We start from the raw sequence: 26743 nt of genomic DNA, 5'->3' as shown, positions 1-26743 counted from the left end.
GGCAACTAATTTAGCAAGGAGGCCCAGCCGTGCACAACATGGTAAAAGGCAGGAAGGATTCTATCTTAAAGATAAAATTGCATTTTAAAACCCAGGAAGTTAAGAAGTAAGATTCTTAACTTAACTGTTTAACAAACAGACAATAACTCAGCCCACCTTGGGGGCTGGGCAGGCAGCCTTGTTTGATATGTTCCCAGACCAAGAAGCCAGTATCTCAGAGAAAAATCAGAGCAGTAAATTTCTTGTGTTAAGTTAATTTTAAATATTCTGGATCACTTAACAAATATGTACCCCCAGCCCTTTGTCACATTCCTGAAAAATCCTTAAAAGGGAGAACCCCCAAATTTTCAGTGTATACCTCTCTCTGAGGTCACCTGAACTTTGTAAGTACATAACTTTGACTTTCTCTCCAATCTTCAGAGCATCTCCCTCTCTCTGAAGTAGCCCACACTCCGCTTTCTTAGAGTGTGCACTTTCTCTCTCCAGCCTTTTGGGGTACCTCTCCTCCCTGAGGAAGCCTGCAATTTTTCTCTCTTTAAGTAACTTTGAATAAAACTTTTATTCTTCTTCACTACTGTGTATCTGCCATTCAATTCTTTTTTGCAGCAGGGACAAGAACTGAGGAAAATACAGAACGTCCCTAGCAAAACCACACATTGAGAAGACTGATGGTCTAATCCACCTTTAAGGCCAAACCTCAGTATTGACCATGTCTGGAGACGTGAGCTTTCAATGGTGGTTGGATTATAAGATACATAAGGATAGTTGCAATTATATAATCTTACAAAAAATCTTACATTTAGTCATAAACCCTAAAGCAGATCATATAGATGATTAGGTAGAAAGGATAGACTAAAACATCCTCTTATGAACCTAAAATAATCTTAGTTTTTTTAAGCATAGTTTTAATTTTGGAGGAAATCCATTTACCCCAAGTATCTCAACTATGCACAATAGTGAAGAGGTGATTTTCATGCCAGAAAAACTGATATTCATACTCAAGATACACAGTTTTGTCAGCATGTGGAGATTTTATAACTTGCTGAAAGCAGTCCCTAACATGAATTAAGGAGCTTCAGGCTATCCTGGTCTCTTAATCTCCATTGCTTATATGCCTGTATTTAAGAATTTTTCCCTCTTTTATCATCTTTAGGAGTGCCACTGTTGAATTCTAGTGAAGGAAAGTTTGAAGAAGTAGTGATTCCTGGGAATTACTTCTGGAATTTGTCATTGTGAATTTAAAAAAGTTAAGGAAGATTAATCACTAATAGAATTTAAATATATTTATAGCAACCAATGTTTTTTGATCACTAGCCACTCTCAGTGGTAGAGACTGAAAACAAGAGTAAACAAGAAAGTTTCAGCTTATAAAGTGCCCTTCATGTACAGTGAGAGGTAAATAGGCCATTCATAGAACCATTATAAACCCCATGAAGGTGAATAAAGGAAGAGGAATGTAAACAGTCTCAGTGTTGTTTCATCTCAACTGAATGATGAATGATAAGTAGGAGTTGTCAAGGAAAGAATGCAAATATTCTATGCTAAGGAAACAGAAGTACATATCCTGAGGCACCTGACAGCCTGAAATATTTGGGAAACTGCAAACAGTTCTTATGGTGATAACCTAAGATTGGTATTGAGTGAAGGGGAAAGTAAACAAGGAAAGCTTGGAGAAGTAGGTATTGAGGTTCATGTATATCATGCTAAAGAATTTGGAATTCAGCCTGAGAGCAATATGCAGCATTCCCTAGACAAGCCACCCCAATGAATAGGGTGAATAGGGAAGCCTCATGCTAGGATAACATATGCCTTCCCCCAAAGTTTGATAGAATCCAGACCTGAATATTATCTTTCGAATAAGCCCACCCACCATCTCAGAGAGACCTAGGTTTCATATTAGGTAGGCTACAAGCATTCTCCAGAGGGCACATGAGCAAGCCACAAGTCCACCTTTCCCCTGACCCCTCCCCTAAAAAAGCCTACCAAAAAACCTGGCCATAAAAAGCCTCTAGGCCTGTTAGAGACCCCTTTTTTCCTTTGTTCTGCTGGCCAGAACAGAGGGGTCCCTCTCAGGTTTAGAAATGAACCTGCTTGGACTGTTTAGTTCGCATCCCCTCTTTTTCTTTCATCTATCCCCTCTTTTTTTCTTTCAGTTTAACTCTATTTAAAGGTGTCAGGTAGAGTCTCACACTTACTATAATCTTATCCACTCACAACAAAGGTCAAAAGTGAATCTACACACTATAAGATAATGACTTCCCTAGGCTTTTCCAATCATCAGGGATCAACTAGGGTGGAGGCTGGATCATATACTTGAATAAACATCTGGTTCTCTAGAATGCATTTCCTTATCTATATGGATGAAGATGGAGTCATAGATAACTCCTCTCAACCACACTCCCAACAGCCACCCAAACACTAGCTGCCTTGAACCTATAATGTCTAATCTTAATTTGCCAGATCATTACCCCCTAATTACTTGAAGATTTTAACTCCTGGCTCACTATTCACACTCTCTGACACAACTTATGTATAGTGTCAGAGTTTCCAAAGATCACTGTATGATCTTTACAAAACTCTGTTCTGTGAGTTCCTTAATTCCTCTAGTCTGATGATGCAATGCATTGACCTCAACACTACTTCATTCATTCACTTGAGTGGCATACCCAACACCATTTTTTTAAATTAATAACTGCGACTTTTCCATAATCTCTGTTTTATGATTCTTACTATGAATAACATCTCTTATCTGTTTTTAGTTAACTTGCTTTGGCCTCAAAAATCTTTTGACCCAACAGGGATCAGCAGTCCATGGTTTCTAGAACCTTTTACTCTCCCTCACTCCCTGAATATCCTTTCTCCTTACTCTGTGTAAATTCTTTGGTTGATCATTGAATCACTCTCTCACACTCTCTCAACTCTACTGCCATTTATCATACTCACGTGTCAAAACCACCACCTTGATGTGGTGCTCGATGCCTATTTCCTGCCAAACTGACCTTCTTGATGTTCCTTAATCAGTTCAGGCATCCTCTTGCCTCAGTAACTTTGAAGTAATTAACAGGTGCTATCTATAAATCTGGGAATCCTAACTCTCCGAAATAGTGTACAGGATCCCAACAAACACCTGTCAGGCCTCCAAGTGTAGCTGCTGTGTACCTCTGAACTGAGGCTCTTCAGAGCCCGTGAAACCCACCATCGTGGCAGGAAATGGCTTGGTCACTATAACTCAGATGCCCTTTGACTATTTTATACCTTTGTAATGAAGTTCAGTGTGATTTGTAAAAAGAGACATTAACAATAGAAAGGACACACAGAAGACTGTGGGATAACATTGAAATCCTAAAGAATTCAAAAGGACTCGGGTACCAAACAGAGCTTCCCTGAAGATGCAACTGGAACCAAATAAATATGAATCCTAGGAATTAAGAGAAATAAAACTACAGGCAATAAATTCCTCCAATTTCTCTATCAGAAAGTGAAAGTCATCTCAGGATATAACATATCTATCCCTCCATCCCAAAAGGAACAGAGAACAGTGTAGATGTTTGTATATTCTATGATTACAGCAGTAATTTTTATGTCATTACTCCTTTGGTCATTACAGTAATTGAAGAATTCAATTATTACTGTTCTACAAATGAGAAACTGAGATTTATAGAGGTTAGGAAACTTGACTGCGGTTATTTCATATGCCGCAAAGCTAGTACTGGTAAACAAGCCTGTCTGACTCCAAGGAATGTACTCAAAATCACTGCGTCAATACTTTTGTACGTGAAACATTTAAGATAATTCTTACTATAGAAGCAACATCTCCAAACTATGGTCATCATAAAATTTGGAAGAAAAGTGAATCTATGTCCACATGAGCAAAATAGCAATAAGCAGGAAGTCCAGATTAGGCACAACTAGAGTAAAAGCAATGCCCAGTATAGACACAGAGAGGCATGATCTATTTAAATAGCTGAAAGGAAAAGAACCTCTAACCAAGATTACTGTCAAGCAAAGTTATCATTCAGAATTGAAGGAGAGATAATGAGCTTCTCAGATACTTCAGAGGAGTTCCCACCACTAAACCAGCCTGTTAACAAATGTCAAAGAAACTTCTTTAAGGGAAAAAGAAAATGCCACAAACAGAACCAAGAAAATTATGAAAAAAAAATTCACTGGTAAAAACAAACATTTAGCAAAGGTAATAGATCAGACACTTAAAAGCTAGTATTAAGATTGAAAGACAAAATTAGTAAAATTGATTACTTCTAAAAATTAATTAAGGGAATCACTAAATAAAATGGTGTAAAAGAAGACATTATATACATAAAACACAGAAGGGGAGAGTAAGAAATGTAGGGCTATTAGAATGTATTCAAACTTAAATGACCATCAACTTAACATAGACTGTAATATACATAAGACATCATATATCAACTCCATAGTAACCACACTCCAAAAAACTATAACAGATGCACAAAAATTAACAAGAAGGGAATCCAAAATAACCCTAAAAATCAGCATACATAAGACAGCAAAAAAATAAGAAAGGACCAGAGTAGAATAAAAACAAAACAACCAGAAACACTTAACAAAATGGCAGTAAGTAGATATCTCTCCATAATTATTTTAAATGTAAATGGTTTAAGTACTCCAACCAAAAGACATAGAGTGACTGAATGGATTAGAAGAACAAGATTCATCTATATGCTGCATACAAGAGACTCACTTCAGACCGAAAGATATATGCAGACTGAAATTGGATGGAAAAAGTTATTCCATGCAAATAAAAGTGAAACTGGAGTAGCAGTACTTATGTAAGACAAAATAGACTTTAAAACAAAGACTGTAACAAGAGACAAGGATATTTAATAATAATAATAAAGGGCTCAATCCAACAAGAAGATAAAACAATTATAAATATCTAAGCACCTAACGCAGAAGCACCTAAATACACAAAACAAATATTAACAGACATAAAGGGAGAAATTGGCAGTAATAGTAGGGGACCTCAACACCAACTTACATTAATGTATGAATCATCTACATGGAAAATCAAGAAGGAAACACAGCTTTGAACTACACATTAGACCAGATGGACTTAGATATATACAGAACACCATATCCAAAAGCAGCAGAACACACCTCCTTTACAAATGCACACGGAACATTCTCCAGGAGAAAGCACATGCTGGGCCACAAAAAATGTCTCAATAAATTAAAAAAAAGACTGAAATTATATAGAATATATTGTCCTTCCCCAATGGTATACAACTGAAAATCAATTATAAGGGGGAAAAAAGGGAAAAACACAAACATGTGGAGGCTAAACAAGTTACTAAAAATGAATGGGTCAAAGAAGAAATAAAAGAGGAAATCAAAAAATACTTGGAGACTAATGAAAATAGGAATACAATGGTTAAAAAATTTGTGATACAACAAAAGCCATTCTAAAAGGTAAGTTTATAGCAGTACAGGCCTACCTCAAGAAACAGAAGAAATCTCAAATAAACAATCTAACCTTATACCCAAGGAACCAGAAAAAAAAGAACAAGGTGCAAACTTAAGAGAAGAAAGGAAATAATGATGGTTAGAGCAGAAATAAATAAAACTGAAATTTAAAAAATAACTATATAAAAGATCAATGAAACTAAGAGCTGGTTCTCTGAAAATATAAACAAAATTGATAAACCTTTAGCTTGACTTATGAAGAAGTGAGAATTCTCAAATCAAATCAGAAGTGAAAGAGACGTTGTAAATGACACCACGGAAATACAAAGGATTATGAGACTACTTTTAAAAAGTATATGTCAACAAATTGGACAGATAGAAGAAATGGGTAAATTCTTAGAAATATGCAATCTTCCAAGACTGAAACAGAAAGAAGTAGACAATTTGAACAGAGCAATTACTCGTAATAAAATAGAATTAGTAATCAAAAATCTCCCAACAGAAATCCAGGGACTGATAGCTTATAAGAGAATTCTACCAAACATTAAGAGAAAAATTAATATATGTCCTTTTCAAACTTCTGAAAAATTGAAGAGAAAGGAAAGCTTCCAATTTCATTCTATGAAGCTATCATCACCCTGATACCAAACTCAGACAGACACTACAAAAAAAAGAAAATTACAGACCAGAATCATTGATGAACATAGATGCAAAAACCTTCAAAAAATATAAGCAAACCTGATTCAAAAATACATTAAAAAGATCATTCCCCATGACTAAGTGAGATTCATTCCAGAGATGCAAGGATGGCTCAATATCTGCAAATCAAACAATGTAATTCACTACAGTAACAAAAGTAACACTAGAAAACATATGGTCAAATCAACAGATGCTGAGAAAGCATTGAAAAAAATTAGCATCCATTCATGATAAAAGAAAAAAACTCTCAACAAAGTGGGTTAGAGGCAACATACCCCTACATAATAAAGACCATATGTGACAAATCCACAGCTAACATCATACTTAATAATGAAAAGCTTAAAGCTTTCCCTCTAATATCAGGAACAAAACAAGGATACCCACTCTCACCACTCTTATTCAACATAGTGCTGGAGGTCTTAGCCATAGAAATCAGACAAGAAAAAGAAATAAAAGGCATCCATATTGGTAAGGAAGAAGTAAAATTGTCACTATTTGTAGATGACATGATACTATATATAGAAAAAACCCTGCAGACTCCACTAAAATACTTTTAGAATTAATAAATAAATTCATTAAAGCTGCAGGATAAAAAATCAATATTCAGAAATCTGTTGTGTTTCTGTATACAAATAACAAACTAGAAGAAACAGAAATTAAGAAAAAAAAATATCATATACAATTGCATCAAAAAGAAAAAATACCTAGAAATAAATATAACCAAGTTGGTAAAGACTTGTGTAATGAAAACTATGACACACTGATGAAAAAAATTGAAGACAACACAAAGAATGGAAAGATATTCATGGATAGGAAGAATTAATATTTTTTAAATGTCCATACTAACCAAACCAATCCACAGATTCAATGCATTCCCTATCAAAATAGCAGTGGTATTTTCACACATCTAAAACAGCTAATCCTAAAAATTGTATGGAACCACAAAAGACCCTGAATAGCCAAAGCAGTCTTGAAAAAGAAGTGGAGAGCTGGAGGTATCATGTTCCCTGGTTTCAAATTATACTACAAAGATATAGTATACATACTGATAGTACTGGCACAAAAATAAACACAGATCAATGGAACAGATTTGAGAGTAGGGAAATAAACCCATGCTTATATGGTCAATTAATCTATGACAAAGGAGCAAGAATATATAATGGGGAAAAGATAGTGTCTTCAATAAATGGTGTTGGGAAAATTGGTACCTATATGAAAAAGAAAATGGAACACTGTCTTGCACCCTGCACACAAATAAACTTGAAATGGATTGAAGACCTAAATGTAAGACATAAATCTCTAAAACTCCTAGAAGAAAATATAGACAATAAATTCTTTAACATCATCAGCATTAGTCATTTTTTTCTGGATTTGTCTCTGCAGACAAGGGGAGTTTTATATGTAAACAAAAATAAACAAGTGGGACTATATCAAACTTCTGCACAGAAAAGGAAACCATCAACAAAACAGAAAGGCAACCTACTGTATGCAAATGATATATCTGATGAGAGATTAATATCCAAGAAATATAAAGAAGTCATACAACTCAACACTAAAGAAAACAAAGAATCCAATTAAAAACTGTGCAAAGGATTAAACAGACATTTTTCCAAAGACACACAGAGGGCCAACAGGCACAAAAAGATGCTCAACATCATTAATCATCAGGGATGCAAATCAAAACCACATTGAGGTATCACCTCACACCAGTCAGCATAGCTAGTATGAAGAAAGCAAGAAATAACGAGTATTGATGAGGGCATGGAGAAAAGGGAACCCTCATGTACAGTTGGTAGGAATGTACATTGGTGCAGCCACTATGGAAAATAGTATGGAGGTTCCCAAAAAATTAAAAATAGAAATACCATACAATCTAATTACTCCCTTCTGTGAATTTACCCAAAGAAAATAAAATCATTATTTAAAAAAGATAAACACACCTCTATGTTTATTGCAGCAGCATTATTTACAATAATCAAGGTATGGAAGCAACTTAGGTATCAATCTATAGAGGAATAAAGAAGATGTTGCACATACAAACAATGGAATATTACTCAGTCATTAAAAGGAATGAACTCTTGCCATTTGCAACAATATGGATGGGTCTAGAGAGTATCATACTAAGTGAGATAAGCCAAGCAGAGAAAGACAAATACCATATGATTTCTTTTACATAAAATAAAACAAATGAACAAAACAGAAATAGACTAATAAACATGAAGAACAAACTGGTAGTTGCCATGTGGAAGTGGGTAGGGAATAGGCAAAACAGGTGAAGGGGCCAAAGAAATACAAACTTCCAATTATTCAATAAATAAGTTATGCAGATGAAAATATAGCATAGGGAATATAGTCAATAATATTATAATCTCTTTGTATGGTGACAATTGGTAAGTACACCTATTGTGGTAAATATTTTGCAATATATCTAATCATTGAATCACTATGTTATACTCCTGAAACCAAAATAATATTGTACCAACTATTCTTCAATAAAAAAAACTACAGTGAGATACCACCATTCATCCATCAGAATAGCTATTTTTTTTTCCTTAATTAAAAATGACATTGCAAATCACAAGTCTTGGCTAGGACATACAGTACCTGAAATTTATAGGAGGAGTATAAGCTGATATAATCACCTTGGTAAACTAGCAGTTTCTATAAAAGCTGTATATCTGTGTACTTTCTGATCTATCATAAAATTTTATTTGCAGGTATATATCTGAAAGAAATATATTCACCAAAAGACATATGCATGAATGTTTATAGCAACATTATTTATAGCGACCAAATATAAAACAACCAAAATGTTCATCATATGTAGAATAGTAAGTTGTGGTATATTCATGCAGTTGCTTATTCTATCAATGAAAAGAAATGGACTGTTGCTCCTAACAACATGGATGAACCCAGCATATCTAAGATAATAGATACTAAGTACATAGTGTATTATCCCACCTGTATAAATTTTGGAAATTGATAAAAGTTAGCTAAGAAAATAAAACAAGAATAGTGATATGGGTAATGGTAAGTGGGTACTAAGAGTATTTTATTAGGAAGTCTTCTATGGCGTTAGTAATATTCTGTGTTTTTATTTGTGTAGTGAGAACATGGGTGTGTTTGTAAAAAATCCATTGAGCCAAAAATTGTTTTTTGTACTTTTCTCTATGTATGTTATTCTGCAATAAAAATGCTCACAATAAAAGTAAAATATCACTGCAGTTGGAAAAGCTGTATCAAGCAAAGTTTTAGCCTATAGATGGTATCTACAAAGGTCTATTTAGTTGTTATTGACTTGTCTGATTTATATTCCATATAAATCAAGAGGTCATATCATGGCATGTCATTAAATGAGGTCATTTTCATTTCATGGAATTTCATAGACCCCATGACAAAGTTTTGATTTTCTTTTTTTTTTTCCAGTTTCATCGGTGGGGCCAGCAATGCTACTAATGGAAATGAGGCTTGAAGCAAATGATCATGAATTGCAAATGGAGGAGCAAAGAATGAACTTATAAGTTATTTTAAATTTTGGTACATTTATGATGAAAGTTTCATCAAGTGATATGACCCCTATAGTGACAACTACACTGGATGTAACAGCAGTCAAGGCATGTTGTTTTGAATCCTAGCTGTGCCACTATTTAGCCCAGTGTTCTGGAAGTGCTGCCTAGCTCTGTTAGGCCTCAACTTTCCCATGTCTATGGAATAGCTTGGGCTTCCAACCTAACAATTCAAAATATAACATGCTTATGGAAGAATGCTAAGGGTACAATTTTGGAATTGGACTCTTTGGAATTTCTTGTAAAGAATTCCTGTTTTATACTTCTTAGCTTATATACATCCACATTTGCTATTCATATTGATCTCAACAGAGTTTACTAACAGCCAATTGGATCAACAGCTTTATACCCCTTAGTCCATGTTCATCTCTGGATGTCACTGACATACAGAGGTTATCATAAATTGTTTAACAAACAGTTTTATTTTCTTGGGGCTAATTTCCACCTGGCAGTGTATAAGGATGCTTACAAATGTATCTTGATTTTCCTGTCTACAGATATTTTCCTAATAAAATAATCCAATTCTAGAATGGAATTAAGATAATCTTCTGTTAAAATACAAACACCAAGCACTGTATTTTGCCCTTTATATTACTCATCAAATCCAAGTAAACTTTGAGGTACATATTATTATTGTCTCCATGTTATAGATGAAGAGATATCTTATAATAGACAGCATGAGTGACTTACTAAACTGTTCAGTTGTGGGTTTGTGACTTAAACCTCAAATATTCTGACTACTGAGCCCATGTTTTAACCATGCATGTTTGAAGTACCATAGCCAGTTGGGAGTTAATGATTCTAAGTTAATGTCTACTTAAGATGTTTCTCTTTAAAATATTTGAACCTCTCCAGTGTTATTTGACCATAGAGATAACCTACATCATCACACACCTCTTATTAACTTCATTCATATGTTAGAGTAGGAAAAAAAACATATGTTCATATGTTTTGTTACATTCCTGCCATTTCTGAAAGGAGAACTAGAGTTTCCTAAGTATTCCTAGCTCTCTCCGAATTAATTTTCTGAAGAAGGTTAAAGCATTCTCCTTTTCCAGGAGCTGTTGCAAGACCTCTACTTAGGAGGCCCAATGATGACCATTGGCAATAAGAAAGGTACAGCAAAGCATGCCAGGGGATCAAAGCATGTCAAATACAATGGAAGGAACTTCAAATTATACCCTTGGAAGTAGGAATACAGAATGCATTACACAATGCAATATCAGAAAAAATATGGGAGGTGAGACTGAATCACTTATGCAAGAGGCAACAAAAAGGCCAGCTTATTCTTAGCATCAGAGACAGCACTTCTCGAGCTTTCTTCTGCTAAGCATCACCTTGGGATCCTGTTTAAAATGCTGATTCTAAGGCCACACCTATGGAGATTCTAATTCTACAGGTATGAGAGGGTAACTGGAAATCTGTATTTTAAGTAGCAAAGTGATGATGAAATACCCTTGTGTTGTTGGAAATTATGCTAAAATAATCAAAGGGATAAAGCGACAATTAACAAAGGTTTGGAGTAAAACAACAGCTGAATGATTGCAATCCTACCTCTTTATTTCAAAGCCCTTTCACTGCTTTAAAGGGGAAAAAAATCAATTGTCTCCATAAGTTATTTTCATGACTGACATGAGTGGATATACAGTCATTTCAACCAATTGCAGGGATTTAAGTAAAAACATAAAATCCTTTACCCCACACCTGTTGGGGACAGATGTGATTTTGAAACCATTTTTAAAACAATTTACAGAAGTAACACTATGCATATGACATAGAATATGGAACAGTTCAGAAGGATCTGGAGCAGTAGTCATAATCAAACATGTTTATGTTTCTGCAGGAAAGTGTATGACTATTTATACCAAATGGGATAAAGTCTATAACAAGCTTCATGGCTTTTCAGGTCAGTTCTTTCTGCCAAATGAGTTGAGATCAAACCCTGTTATTTTTACTGAAATAAAAACTTTAATTTTCGAATTACTAACTTGAGATCACATATGGATAAGACTCTACAGACTTTAATAGTTGGAAGTTACTGAATACTTACTATTTGCCTAGAATTGAATTTAGTGTTTTACATTTGATTTTATGTTGTTTTCACAATATTCCTATGAAAGATGTCTTATTACCTTAATTATAAAGATGAGGAAACTGAGGCCCTAGATCTTAAAGTGATTTGTTCAGAGACAGGCCAGTAAGTGTCAGAGGCAGGATAAGAACATGACTGATATGACTCTAATGATAATATTCTTTATAATGTGTTACACTGCCCTGCTCAAAAATTCTCTCATTCTCAGTTAGAAATGTATGTTTTGGTGGCCAAATAAATATAGCTTAAATTCCTAAAATGTTTTATTAAGCATCTGTTATGCATTTTCATAGTTCCTTCAAAGTATGGTACAGTTCACAAATAATCCCATTCTCCTTTCTTTCTGGACCACGGTAGGAAACCACTCATTCATCCCCTTTGAAGTTAGACATGGCAATGTAATTGCTACTGTAGCACAATGTAACCTGTCTGGGCTGTACAGCACTCATAATCTGCTGTTACCCAGATTTATTGCTTTGTATCTCTATTATTGGCTTCAGTTCCATTTCTAGTCCATAAAATGACTAAAATAAATATCAACTAATAATGTTGTCTAATAAGTTTGCTATGGAAAATACCATTTCCTACCCTGAGCCTTTTCCACCAATAATAAATACATTGTTAAAGGAATACAAGAAAACAAACTCTGCTTTAAGTCTGACACCAAAGATTGCTCTTAACCTCTAAGCTTAACATTAAATGAGAAGTAGTAAATTTGATGCTAACATATTTTTAAACTGATTTTTCTTCCTACTTATTTTTCTTATTATTGGGATTTCATTCTAATGTTCTCTAGCTTGAAGCCAAAGAGCACCACTGTAATGCATGTTTACTGCTCCCTTTCTCACTACTCCTCCCTCTCTTCTTCTTTGACCAAAATACCCCAAATTCCCTTTGGGAATTCACTCTTCTCCTTTCTCAGCCATGGAATGTGGGTGGTACTCATTCCACTCCAGACCCTAGAATGGGGATTAGTATGATGATCCTTTCCTCACGGCTGCCAGGATTGGCTCAGGGATATGAAACTGGCCAAATTTAAAGTTGAGAGAAGAAAAATAACAGGAAGTCCAAGGAGAGATTCCATCTTTCAGAGTGTGGTGGGAAGATCTGAGGTCTGGTCTCACCACTGCCATTTTGCTATTGTACAGTAAGAAGTTGGATCTCCACGGTGGCCCTGTACAGAGTCTGAGGATAAGGCCAATGCCAAGGGTATCACATGGAAGACTTGGAGAGAAGCCAGATCTTTGGTAAGCATTTTTTTTAGTTACTGAATTTCATACTTGTAACTTGAAAAATACTATCTGACACATGTTTTGATTCTAAGAGTAAACTTTACTTAGACTACACTAGACAAAGGGAATATAAATATCTTTACTTAACTTGGAAAATGTAGGCCATTCTTTCTTTAGTAGAACCAATGACCAACTAGACATTAGACATTCCCCAAGTATGCACTGAGCTTCCACCAAACATCCACTCTAAATTATGCCACAGCAGCGATTATTTAATACATCTGTGTTTTCAGTGAAGTTACAATCCATGTGGAGGGCAAGAACCAAATAAGTCCTTAGCTGCTTGGTAGTGAACTGTAAGTACGATACAAATGTTGAAGATAGTATATGTGCAGCAACAGCCAGGGAAAATGTCATATACACAGTGTTACTGTGTCTTGGGTTTGAAGGTTGTGTGTGACTTGGCCATACAGAAAGGGGCTGAGTATTTCATGGAGAGGAATAGAATTGTATGGGGTAGTGGAGAAACTGACATGCTCCATCATTCCCTCTGTCAGCTAGGGGGCAAGACCCATTTCCTACAGTATATCCTGTAGGGACCAAGGGCAGGCTGCCCCAAATGTGCCACTTTGACATATTGATTACTTTGAGTTGAAACAGCTAGAGAAACAGCAGAGACAGAAGGGATTCTCTGAAACCTCTACACCCTTATGTCTCCTTGCCTTAAAACCAGGAAATAAATCTCCCATGTGAAAGGTGCTCTCTGCCCCTGGTAATGAGGCATCCTCACCATCAGAGACAGGGAATTCAAGGCCAAAGAAGCCTTTATAAACAAATCTTGTTACTTTTTTTCTTACTAATTTACTACCCAGGCCCAAATACTATTAGAATTCCTTACTAATGGAAGCTTCCAAACCTAAGTTTTCTTTGTCCTGCCCATTCTCACAGATTTATATTTCTTTGTCTAAAATGCATAAAAGCTGTGTGTCTTGGCCATTTCTTTGGGTCTCAACTTTATTATTGGTCTTTTGTACAAATGTAATTAAACTTTGGTTTTCTTCTCCTGTTAATCTGTCTCATATCAACTTGATTCTTAGAGCAGCTAGAAGAACCTTGAAGGATAAAGGAAAATTCTTCTTCCTCAGCAGTCCCTTTATATCTCATGATAATCCTGTGATGTAGGCAATATTCACTACATTTTATAGAAGAATTTAGTTTAATTTGGTTTGGTTTTATTTAGTTCTTACAGATGCAACTTTGCAACAGAGTTCTACCTCTCAATTATCAAGATACAGGATCTATGAGTTGCACTTAAATATCCAACTTCCTCCTTAAGTTTAGCAAACACAACTTTAATTCTTCATAATCCCAAATTAATTCAAAGTATATAAGCACATATGTTGTCAGATTTTAAAATGAGCATATATATCAGTGTGTTTGTGTATGTGTGTGTATGCATATCTGGTGTGTTCTATACGAAGTCAGCAAAATATTTCGGGCTTTAGGTTAGTGGAATAAGGAAAGATATATATTAAACTCATCTCATTTAATTCCACAAATTCTATTATGCCTTTCTATGTACTTTAAAGAAAAATTTTAAAACTGGCTTTTGTCTTCAGTGACACCGAGACATTGCAAAGTTGGTGGGAACACTGATTTATCCATGCATGCATGTTTCTACATGACCCTTTGATTTCTAGCTCTTCCACATTTTAAAGACAGAGACATTCAAATGCCAAATTAAGATCTTTCAGCAAAAACAGGAATTAATGTTCCCTGATGTCATACCCTCAGTATCCAAGGCCAACAACTATGAGAAGTACCATCACAGAATTTTGAATAATTTTCTGAGATATGCCTATGAATCTTACATTACAATAAACCCTCCTTGCAGTCAATAGGACACACTGATATTCTTTCTGCTCTGTCCACATTTCTGTCAAACCTAATTTCTCCCTATTTTCATGATTCAGTTCAATGCTTCTATCTCCGTGACTCTGTTCTAGCTATCTTCCTTCAATTCCACAACAGATATTGATGGAGCCTCTATTCTGTGCCAGATCCTGTGCTAGCCACTCAGGAGATAATAATGAAGGTGGGCTTTCCTGGCACTTTATCTATATTCAGTCTTATAAAGAAGAAGCCCTCTCATCAAATACAAACAGCTTGTGGGAGATCAATTAATTAAAGTTGTTTTTAGTAGGTATTAATCAATATGACTTATACAACATTTTTAAATGCATTTTAACCTAAAAACCTAAAAAAAATTTTTTTTTACCCACCATTTTAAAACACAGACCCAAAGCTCTTTCTTTGACCAAGAGCCTGCCAATTGCTTATCAAAATGTTACCTGCCTCTCATACGTAATAGACCCCAAATCTATAAACCATTAATCTAAATTCACCCACTTTAAAAACACCAAGTGTAAAATTTGTTTTAATATTTATTATTTTTATAATCATTCACAACTAGCCCACACTTAAATATACGACTTCATGTAATATATAATATGTCATCAAAATAGTAGTTCAACAGTCCTTAAGGGATTTGGGTACAAACTGAATCTCTTAAATATTAAATTCAGGAGAATTATATGGACATGTAATAGAATAACTCATGAATCTCAAGTATTCCAATTGCTATGGACATTCGTCAATACTTTCAACAGAGGGAGTGGGAAGGGTAGCTGCGCATACTATTCACTTTGAAGTGAATTAGGGAAAATAAAGAATGCTTCTACAGTTTTACAACTATTTGAATAAATAACTAGGGAAAACAAAGTGAGATCCATGCCTCATATAACTTTGAACCTAATATCCCTTAGGTACAGTGTTTTATCATATATGCCCAGGAAATATTAGATAAATAATGAACAAAGTGCCTGAAGAATAATTTTGTGTCAAGAAGGTGATACTGGATTTTCTACTATATTTTAATGGGAATTTTTAATCTAAACTGTCTAGTTTTCCTTCTTGTATAATGTTGTAAAATGATCCTATAGAATTATTTGTAATTACAAATCCAATTTCATATACTTCAGTCCCACTTAAGTATTATAAAGATTCAATATGGTTGACTAAAAAGAGTATTTTAGTCCTATTATTTGTGGGCATGGAAACTGTGGCTCAGGAAGGCTAGAACTTTGTCCAAGTCCACACAGCTTGCAGAGATGGCACCAGACCTCAGGTTATCTGACTCCTCATCCAGAATTCTCCCAAGTCTGCCTCTTAGTCCAGAAAGATCCAGTATCCAAGTAAATGCTCTAGGCCTGGAGTGCTGACCGCAACTTGCTCCTGTGTCCACTGTACAGAGAATTCTAGAAGGTATAATTTCATGTTTAGGCATGAAATTGCAATGCTAGAGCTAAAGATCTCAAAGAGAACTTGAGACTCTCCTTGACTATGATCTACTGTATTCTCCTAGGCTACAGAAAGAAATCCTGGGGACGGAGGGTGGAAACACTGGGTACAGCATCAAGTGACTTATATCTACAGCAACAGATAGATCAGAATTGTCTGAATGCAGAGCTCATGCCTGGTACTTCCAGGCACCTAAAATTAAATGTAAAAGACAGAGGAAAGCCAGCAGAAACCATCTCACTCAGCATTAAGCTGGCATAACTGCTGAAACACCACAGTGGTGATATTTTAGCAAAGGTTCCAAAAGCAAACTCCGGAGTGTGCCAGTTGGTCTCTGCAGATATCTCTCCCACCAGCCTCTGTCTGGGAGACACTAGGCATTGTAGGCACAGGAGTGAACATCCCAACTGTCAGAAAGAGGGGTAGGTAGAGGTAGGCAACTTGCTAAAAGAGGCTCCTGGGACAGTCACAATCAGGAACTACAATAGCTCTTAAACAGGATAATGGCTGTACTGATGCATTCAAATTATATTCCAAATGTAAGCTAAGGTATTTTAAGACTTTGAGATATTTTTAGGATAATGGTTCCTTCATTCAGAAAAAAAAAAAAGGAATGAGGATGGCATGCTATTGAAGCATGTAGGTATTAATGTGTCTGATGTAGTAAAAAGTATGGATTTCTGTGGCTGGTGCTTCACCAGGCTTGCTGCATAGAGATTCATGTAAAAATTATTTAAAATTCAGTTAGATCTGGCTCATTGTCAATTCACTGAACTGCGGGATGCTCAAGGGCAAGGATCATGTCTAATTTACAGTCTTGACCCTATTAATGGTGCCTGGAACATAGGAGGCCCTGAATAAATAACCAATGAACTGAACTTAGCTGACCCAAAGAAAGGAGCTAACCTGAGCTTTTGGCTGTTTGTAGTAGAATTTAGCAGTGTTGCATAGATATACACAGGCAGGCTTTGCGGTCTGAAGTGAGTCTGAATCCTGCCTCTTCCACTCAATAGCCATGTGACCTTGGGCAACTTACTTATCCTTTTAGAACCTCAGTTTTTTTCATTTGTAAAATGGCTGTATTAATACCCACTGCTTGGGGGTAATTGAGATAATTGTTAAATAACAGTGGTACTTGGAGTCAATTTTTTTCAATTGCAAAAGAAAAGTCTTTTTTGGATTTTTTAAAAACTTTTCCAAAAAAGTGAGGTACATTTTCTTTAAAGCAATGAAGATCCTGAGCCAGTTCAAAGAAAACAGTGTTTCTTTCTATCTAGTATGCTTTGAGTGGGTTTACCCACTTAACTGCATGAATTTCTAATTGATATGTAGTTTCTGACTATTCCTAGAGTTAATGAATTCAACAGTAAATAAGCCTTTAAGAAATAAGGAAGCAGACACACTCAGGTGCTGGTCAAGTGACATTTAAAATTTTTCTTTTCATCAGTTATTATGTGGTGAGGGACCAGATTGAGAAACTCAAGCAGCAGTGTCCAACCTGCACTTGGCAAAATCTAGCAGCATTTTGGCAAGTGCCTCTTAGATGTGCTAGTCATAATTTACAGTGATTTCTAACATGAATTCTATCATATTAGAAAAAAAAGAATTATTTTTCCCCTTCTTCTTTGTTCCAACCCCCCTTCCCAGAGGCATGTTTGTAAGGAATCCCACAGAACAGAATGTCGGGTTTCTAGCCTATTCAATGTGGTTTCAAATCCTCTATTCCTTCTAATGGCTGTGAGGGTTGCAACTAATCACCTAATTTCCTTGATTACCGTTTCTTTTCTCTGAAAGGAGAGAAGTGATCATATCAACTTTGAGAGTTTCATGGAGATTAAAAGATATACTGTATAGAAATTGAAATGGGCATTTTGTTGCATATAGTATATTTTCAATAAATAACCCGCTATAAATTATTACAACATTGGGTAACTGTGATGTCTTAAAATAAACAATTATACTGAGATAAATGTTCACTGAGGCTATTGGTTTTCAAGGAGAAAAGCATTTGTTTCAGTCCCTAACAGAACAGAGACCAGCACTAATGTAAAGGTTCATAATTTTTCTTACTTTTCTACTGAGAAGCAAGAGACTGCATTAAGTTTTGAAATGAAAGGATAATTCTTTTAAAATCTGTATAGAAATCTCTATGTAAACTCCAATTACAAACTGTTTTCCATCCTATGTTCCTCATCTATAAGTGTAAATTTTGACTCCCAGCAAAGTTAAAGGACTAAGTTTAGTCTGCTCAGCTCTCTCACAAACCCCCCGGAGTTCAAAACTGTCCAATGTTACAGATCCTTTATTGGCTTTAGGTGAAAGTGCATCGATCCCATGGGACATTCAGATTCCATCTCCCACTGTTGTCTGTGGAATATAACTTCCTTCATCCTTTCATTTCCACACTTAGTCTTGACTTTTAATAGCAGTTTTCCCACCAAGAATAGCCAAAAAAAAAAAAAGCCAACATTTTACCTTTTGTGTTGCTTTAATAATACCAGCTCGTCATCCTCATTAAGTCCTGATGACAAAATCTGATCACAGGAACCCAGGAGTGAGAAGTGAGAAGCTGGAAACTGAGTCATACTCCCAGCCTTGATCCTTCTGGAGCTGGGATAAATTATTCCTTTTTTCATGTATAAAATCTCAACACTTCACTCCGAGGCTTGACTTTAGAACTTCAGATCTACAAGGGGCCTTACAGGTGGTTAAAGTAGTAACAAGGATGCTTTGCACTGTGCCGTGCTCCTGACATGTTATAAAGCATTTCACATCCATTATCTCATTTTATTCTCTCTGCAACTCTCTGAGAAAGGATGCCCGCTATATCTTAATGATGAATGAAGCACAAAGGGATAAAAGGGCTTGATCAAGGTAATGCAGCAAGTTAGAGGCAGGTGTGGGAGTAATGCCTGGGTTTGAAGATTCTTGCTCTAGTTTTTCTTTCACCACTCCATGATATCCCAGCTAATAAGATGCAGTTACAAACACTACCAAAAATGTTAACCTGCATGTAACATTCCTCAGAAGGCACTGAATGCTGACATCTTGTAGCCAACATAGAAGTAGAAATGGGTCATCTCATTGACTCAGTCATGAGTCATCTTGATTTTCACCTTCACTCTATTTTACCCCGCCATCTGTTACAATAGGGAGGACCTACCAAATAAAGCTCTTGAGTCATAGAACTTAACAGAGAAATGTGACAGCGGTCTGTTGGAACAAGATCTATATACCAATTATTAGATGCTTCATTTCTTATGAAACTAGCTGGGAGACCTTACACCATATCAGTTCTCTAGACTTCATTTTTTTTTCATCTAGGTAATAAGAGAACTGGACTAGGCAAGTCCTGGCTGTCTTTAACTTGCATGTTTTTTAATTTATTACACAACAATGACATAGAGTGTTGTTAGTATATGTTAGTAATGTGGAAGGGAAAATATTGAACACCCCTGATACAATGCATCTAGCAAATGTGTGTCTGTGTATGTGTTAGACACCTGAAGCAAGTCATGGTCAGTCAACAAGCCAACTTAATATTGTTTCCCAAAGTCCTCAAGCACTTTTCTTTCAAAGTCACTTTCTGGGACAATTACTGAAAAGAGCACACCCATGCTTACCTCTTTGCCCTTTTGGGACACAACTCAGCTTTATTCCCCTTCTTTAGTCTAAATGGAAGATTACAAAGCCAGCAGGAGAGGATCATGGCATCAATCGCTACTCTCTACAAACTTTCGGTAAATTAGAAATCCTTTCTTTTCTCAGAATCACTAAATATGCCTGGAATATTTTCATGCAGAAACATTTTTTTAAGAGAAACAGGATAAGAATGAAAGGAAAATGTATTGTAATCACACTGTCATCTATTGCCAAAGCTATTCAGAATTTTCTAAATATTTTCAGATACTTGCCTCAGTTAAGTCTCATAGCAATTCTGGTAGGGCAAATATAATTATTGCACTTTACAGATAAGCAAAGTGAGGTCCAAGAGCTTAAATGATTTGTCCAGATGTCTACATCTATTAATAATAAGGTCAGCTAGAACTTCTCACCTCTAGCCAAGTATTTTTTCCTTTTGAATTTTACAAAAAGTAATGTTTTACCATGTAATTTTATCTAGAGTTTTCCTTTGAGTCATAGATAATACTTCTAGTATTAGGAAGCATTTTAACTGCCTTCTTACTTCCTCATTCTAATTTTTGTCAGAAGAAAACTGGACACAGGAAGTTAAAGTTGGTTGTCAACACTGAATATTTTAATCAACTTGAATAAGAAAATATATGAGTTAATTACAGTATGCATGTGTTCCTTATTATGTATTACACACACACACCAACACACATACACACACACCTGCTTATGTGAATAATCTTTTTCCTTAATAAAAAGAAAATCACTACTTCTCTCATTATAAATGAGACCCAACAAAAATGATACAGCCTACTCTCAGAGCATAGGTTCAAATCCTGGCTCTGCTATTTATCAGCTATGCCATCATGGAAATGAAAAATATCTACCTTATAAAGTTGTCATAGTTTACATAAATCTGTAAATTGCTTATTATAATGTCTGGCATATGAGAAATGCCCAATAAACACTGGCTTTAAGATCATCATCATCTCATTATCAACACCACTTACCTGTGTATAGATTAATAATGGCAGGTTTTTAAGACAGAAATACCTCCTACTTCTCAGCCAATGAAATGGAAATTGTCATAATTATTTACTCTTAGGTAGTGGTCAGGAAACAGTGGCCTGAGGACACAGATGCTTGTTGATTAGTTTTAGTTTTACTAATAACTACCCATGTGAAAATATTTTTAATAGTTGGTAGCACTATTATTTTACATACATCATCTCTAAAACAAGGACAGAATTAATTTTAAGAATGTTTCATAGAGGAAAGGGTTAAAATTACAGCTCATTATTTAAAATAAAAGAAAGCATTTAAGTTTTACTTGAAACTACTTGTACTATTTTCAAACACAGAACTCTTAGCGACATTCAGGATTTTTTTCACACAAAAAGTAACAGCAATCAGACAACCTGTATGTTCATTATTTTGTGGCCATTCTTTACTAAATCATGTTCAATTACTTCCTCCTGCTGACAAGAAGATGATTCTGGTTTATTGTTTCTTAGAAGTTACTACTGTGTAATATCTGAAAAATTGAATTTAGTACAGGACCAATACTTATGGACTTTTTCTATTTTGCAATTAATAAAGCTATCCCAGAGTAGAGCAGAGGAAATCTTACTCATGTTCATAAAACATGACAGTTCCCATCACCTTATAATCATCTGCTTGTTAATATCATGTCTTCTCATCTGCTCCTTCTGAAGCCAATTTATATAACTAGGAAACTATGGCTAAAGGTCACTGACAAAGTGAAGCAGGCTTGACCCAAAACAGTCTCTTTTCAAGTGGATAATTATCAGAATGAGAGACATTTTCATGCCAGGCTCTAGTTTCTCTGAGAGTTTAGGTCATTCCTTCCCCTTTTGGGGGTAATTTATCCTGATACATTATCTTGAGCTACACGTACATGGCCAGGTAGGTGGGCCAGGTATGGCATAAAGATTATACTAATGGCACATTTTGATTATGATTTTATAGTTCAAGGTATTTTCTATCTCTATCTACCATGTCCATCCCTACAGAGGCTTTCTCTGAGTGCTCTCCATATACCAGAAGCAGGCATCCTACACCACGAACATCAGGCCTGCCCATGTGACTTGCTTTGGCAAATAGACTGCGAGTCAAATAACTGATGCCTATCAAAGCAGAAACTTTAACAATCATTTTATTCTTCTATCGTTTCCCCTTAGTCCATGAGAATGGTATGGCCCAGAATGAAAAAGCACAAGACGAGGAGCAATACGTGCAATATATTTATTTATTTTTTACTTTTAAACCACTGAGATGTGAGGGTTGTTTGCTAACATAGCATAGTCTAGCTTAAATCGACCAATACAGTCTGATTCTGTTATACTTTGTATGCAACCAGCTTTAGATAGACAGATAGATGCATTAACAATAAAAAGAAAATAAATTGTGTACTAGATAAAGAAATATGGCCAAGGGCAAGTCTTTCTGTAAACATGAATTCAGAAATAGCCCTGGTGTTTAAGCCATCACTGGATTGAAAATTCAGCCTGTCAGTCAGGAAGCATGGGTATCTGTGTAGTAACTTTGACTCTGTGATCTTGGACAAGGTCTTTACCCTCTCTGTGGATACCTTTCTACAAGATCAGCTATACATGATCATTTCACCTGGAAAATAAGCATCACATTAAATAATTACTGTAAAAAGTAAATGAGATGGTGTGTATATTAGGGGCTTAGTAATGCTAGCACATCATTTTCTTATTATTGTAGAGGTAGTAGTACGTCAGGACTGTTTTCATGGACTGCCGATTAACAGTACTGTATAATACATCAGTCAAAGTTACATAATTAGCCATTAAAAACAAAATAAATGAAGGTCAAACTATGCACTCCTGATTGCAAGCATTCTTTCTGATTGAGGATGCCAAGTGTCGGTTCGTTCTCTTCTCTGAAAGCCACACCATAGCCATTGTCCTATCTTTGCCCTCTCCCAATTTCTCATTCACAATAAATTCAATTAACATCCACCCTCGCTCCTCACACCCACAGTGGGCCTATTTTTCCTGCCAAATTCATTTTTTTCAGACATTAACTGACTTAACCAACCATCTCTATGGCAACACCCTGGGCCTCTTGTCCCTGCAGTAGTCACCAAAGTTCTCTATATATGACAGATAAAATAGATCTGTTAATTTCTGAGTTTATGGAATAAGAAAATATGAGGAAATTTCTGTTAGGAACTTGCAGGTAAACAGAAAACCTAAACACCCACCCATAGTTTGCTTTATGACCAAGGTGATAAATATCAAGAAATACAGCACAGCACTTTGGGGCTGAAAAAAGACCTTCAAATTCAAGATAGGGGTTTACTTTTTTTACTTTGAGATGAAGAAATTGAGAGCTGAAAGAGAAAATGACTTGATAATGGTCATTCAACTATATAGTAACACAACCACAAAGGCAACTCTTAAATAGGAATCATTTATTGCTGTATACCCAGCTGTCTCATTTCATCAAAGAAAATAAAGAACAGGGCTTTCTTGCAGAACAATAACTATATAGAGCTCCAGAAAAGTACAACAGGAAAAAGTATTAAGGGTATGCAAGACTGCTAATCAGTAATGTGCAGGAAAATTGCAACGAAGCTTTTAGCTGCTAAGATGTGAACTAAAATAGAAAGAAAATTATAAAGATTAGATGCACAAATGTCCATAGATAGAAGTTCAAAACTTTATGTGTATCTAAAATCCATCTACCATGAAAGTGGATTGTAGAGATAAACTGAATGAGAATAAAATTGATTTGCAACGCATATACTAGCTCTAGATACGATAAATAAACCCAGTTGTAGAATGTAAAAAGCAATTGAGACCTAGGTTGGCCAGGTTCTGGTACTTCTCTGCAACTCAGTAGCTATTCTCAGGCAAACCTTGGCTAGGTAACAGTTTTCATGTTTATTCCTCAGAACATGGATTTGTGATAGAAATTCTCTTTGCCTGTTAAAGGTCAAAGAGTCTTCTTCATTTCCACAGACACATAAATGCTCTCATGTGGGGACTGATTATCTTTCATCTATTCTGATTTCAGATAGAGATATAGATGCACATAGTTTTCCAAAATAAGGTAACAGTAATTCAAGAACAAAGACATAGAACACTTAAAATATAACAGGGAGTTATAGGGACTTTGACAAACTGGAGATTTGCGTGCCTCACCTATTTGGGACAGGTGGTAATACAGCTCTACTCAATCATTTACAAATGCAAATAAAGATCCAGATGCTAAAGATATAAAGATGTTTAAGATTTTCATATGAAGTCAATTCTGACTAAAATAAACAAAATACATTTAACTTGCTATCTCTAATGACCCATGCTCTAGGCTGGAGTTAGACAACTGGCTACCAATTTACAGCTACTGACTGTATCTCTTTAATTTCCTGGTAAGTAAAATTACAATTAGGCTTGATCTTCAAGATTTGGTTCTAAAATTTTATTATTCTATCAACTTATTTTCACTCTCAGTAACTAATCACCAACTAAGAAAATGTAATTCATGTTCATGATTGCATTATCTTTTTAACAAGGCCCTATTAACAGCTCATGAATTATACATTATCTTTTATATTACATAGCTCTTCACCAGAGCAATGAAAACTAAGATGCATGTTACTGTAGGTCATTTAAGGATGGGTAGAATAGAAATTATATTTGGAAACTATTCTAGTAAACCCAGTTGCCTAAATTGAAGCTTTCATCCTATGAGCAATGTCATTTATTTATTGCATTTCTTTCAGTATTCATAAATAAAGATATCACATAAAGCTATTAGAAAAACATTTATGGGCAAAATAATTAAGCTTCAGTGGGGATGGGAGAAGATCTGTAAGCAGAAGTAAATGCTGTTTTTTAGTATTTCTTTTTGTCATGATTCTGATAGATGATTTACAGCATGGAGTAGTTAATTTGGAGGTACACAAATTGGAAAACAAATGTGAAAAAATAGACATTTATGGAATGGTTTCTACCTTAAATGTGAGGCATTGTGAATTTCTTGAAGGGTAGAGACATCGATATAGAAAAGTAAAAAAAAAACTTATATGTATACATATATATGCATACACTAAGTCATGTTTAACATATCTTTAAATTTTCTTTTCCTTGGACTTTTTGTATCTATTTGCAACCTTCTAGGATAGACTAATAAAACTGACAGTTCTTGGTTTCCTAAAAGACATAGATTATAGGAGTGGCCCAGGTGAAAATGGTAAACAAATTTTGGGTAGCCCCAAATTTTGTCTGCTCAGCAAATTTTTTTCAGTGGTTATGCACTGTAATTTACTATGACCTTCAAAACGTCCCTTTGAAGAAAGTTCTATTTTAAAAAAACATGCACATTATTTTCCTCATTGCTATTTGCTGTCCTTTTCAATCTCTGACAGGCTTAAATTTGCATATCTGCAATGCTGAAATGCACTATTTCCTGCAAATGCAAAAATAAAATAAAGGAATTATTCAATTGCATCCAAGTGAGTGAAAGGAACCTTCAGTAAGTTTGTGTGTAGAGCATGATACCTGTTGACCCAGTCTCCATCATCTCACTCATATTTTTAAATTTATAGATATTACTTAATGCTTTCTTTACATTTGGAAACAGCAGGTAGACAGGATGGTTCAGTCACACTGACAAACATGTCTTTTAAATGTAGCAAAATAGGATTTTCAATTGAATTAGGAAACACCAAAAACTTGGATAAAAATTAATATTTTTTTAACTAAGTTGATTTTGAAAAGGCTGCCAAAATGAGGTATTAACTCATTTTGTAAATAGTTGTAATGCAAACCTTATGTCATGTTTTCTTTCTGATGAGATTTTTCTGTGATGAACAAATTTATGCAAATACACTGGGTCCCACAGTTTCTTAATTAAGGCCAGATTTGGAATGATGACCCTAAGGTCCACTTAGCAAGTGAATCATAACATCTCATAAGGAGTATGTTTCATAGAAGTGAAAGGATATTATTGCTAAACTGTTTCTTACTTGATTTTGATGTATAAATTGCTCTTCCTACAGATTAAGATTTTGTGGATACATGTATGTGCTTACCATATTAAGTGATATTACTTTGTTGCATTTTTTTCTGTAAAATTAGCTATTGGTAAGTTTAGGAATACTTTATCTTTTAAATTAATTTATCTCTTTACCTAATATGTTTATAAGAGGAAGTGGAGTAAAAATTTGGGATCTGGATAAACAACTCTCTTCACTGAATATCCTTGAACAAATTAATTAGCCCCTCTAAACTTAAATTGCTGTACCAAAAAATGGAAAAATACCTTTCTCAGAGGCTCATTGTGACAAATAAAGTGATATGCATGTAGCACAGAAGCAAAAAATCAATAAAAACCCATTTTTCCTTTCTAGCACACAACTGAGCTATACTTTCCAGGCCCATTTATCTCCCTGGGACATACAACTAGTTCTTGCCAATGGAATGTAAACGGAAACAAAGTGTGTCACCTTGAAACCAGATGATTTTCCTTTTATTTTAGGTGACTTCTCTATGTCACCTCTCTCCACCCCTCAAGCCCCATGTCCCCACTAAGTAAGGTCAGAGAAATCTTGAAATTTTAAATTCCCAATGTGGAATTTTTAAATACAATACATGAATATTCCAGTATTGCAACTGAGAGGAAATAACAAGGAAAATATTTGGTTAACACTATATATATGTATA

At 35.2% G+C, this 26743-nt stretch overlaps 1 protein-coding gene and 1 long non-coding RNA gene across 4 annotated transcripts in view; one reads left to right on the top strand and one right to left on the bottom strand.

The window, feature by feature from the left end:
- Positions 1-26743, bottom strand: part of GABRG2 (gamma-aminobutyric acid type A receptor subunit gamma2) — a 99260-nt gene that overhangs the window by 32669 nt on the left and 39848 nt on the right. The gene's annotated exons all lie outside the window — the stretch shown is intronic.
- LOC140848423 (uncharacterized) overlaps positions 12898-26743 on the top strand; it is a 54602-nt gene continuing 40756 nt past the window's right edge. Inside the window, exon 1 of the long non-coding RNA XR_012129253.1 lies at positions 12898-13046. This is a non-coding gene — a long non-coding RNA (uncharacterized lncRNA). The remainder of the gene's footprint in view (positions 13047-26743) is intronic.

This window comes from Manis javanica, chromosome 1 (assembly GCF_040802235.1).
Source record: "Manis javanica isolate MJ-LG chromosome 1, MJ_LKY, whole genome shotgun sequence".
NCBI lineage: Eukaryota > Metazoa > Chordata > Mammalia > Pholidota > Manidae > Manis > Manis javanica.
Note: the sequence above shows the minus strand (reverse complement) of the source record. Positions and strands in the feature narration are given on the sequence as shown.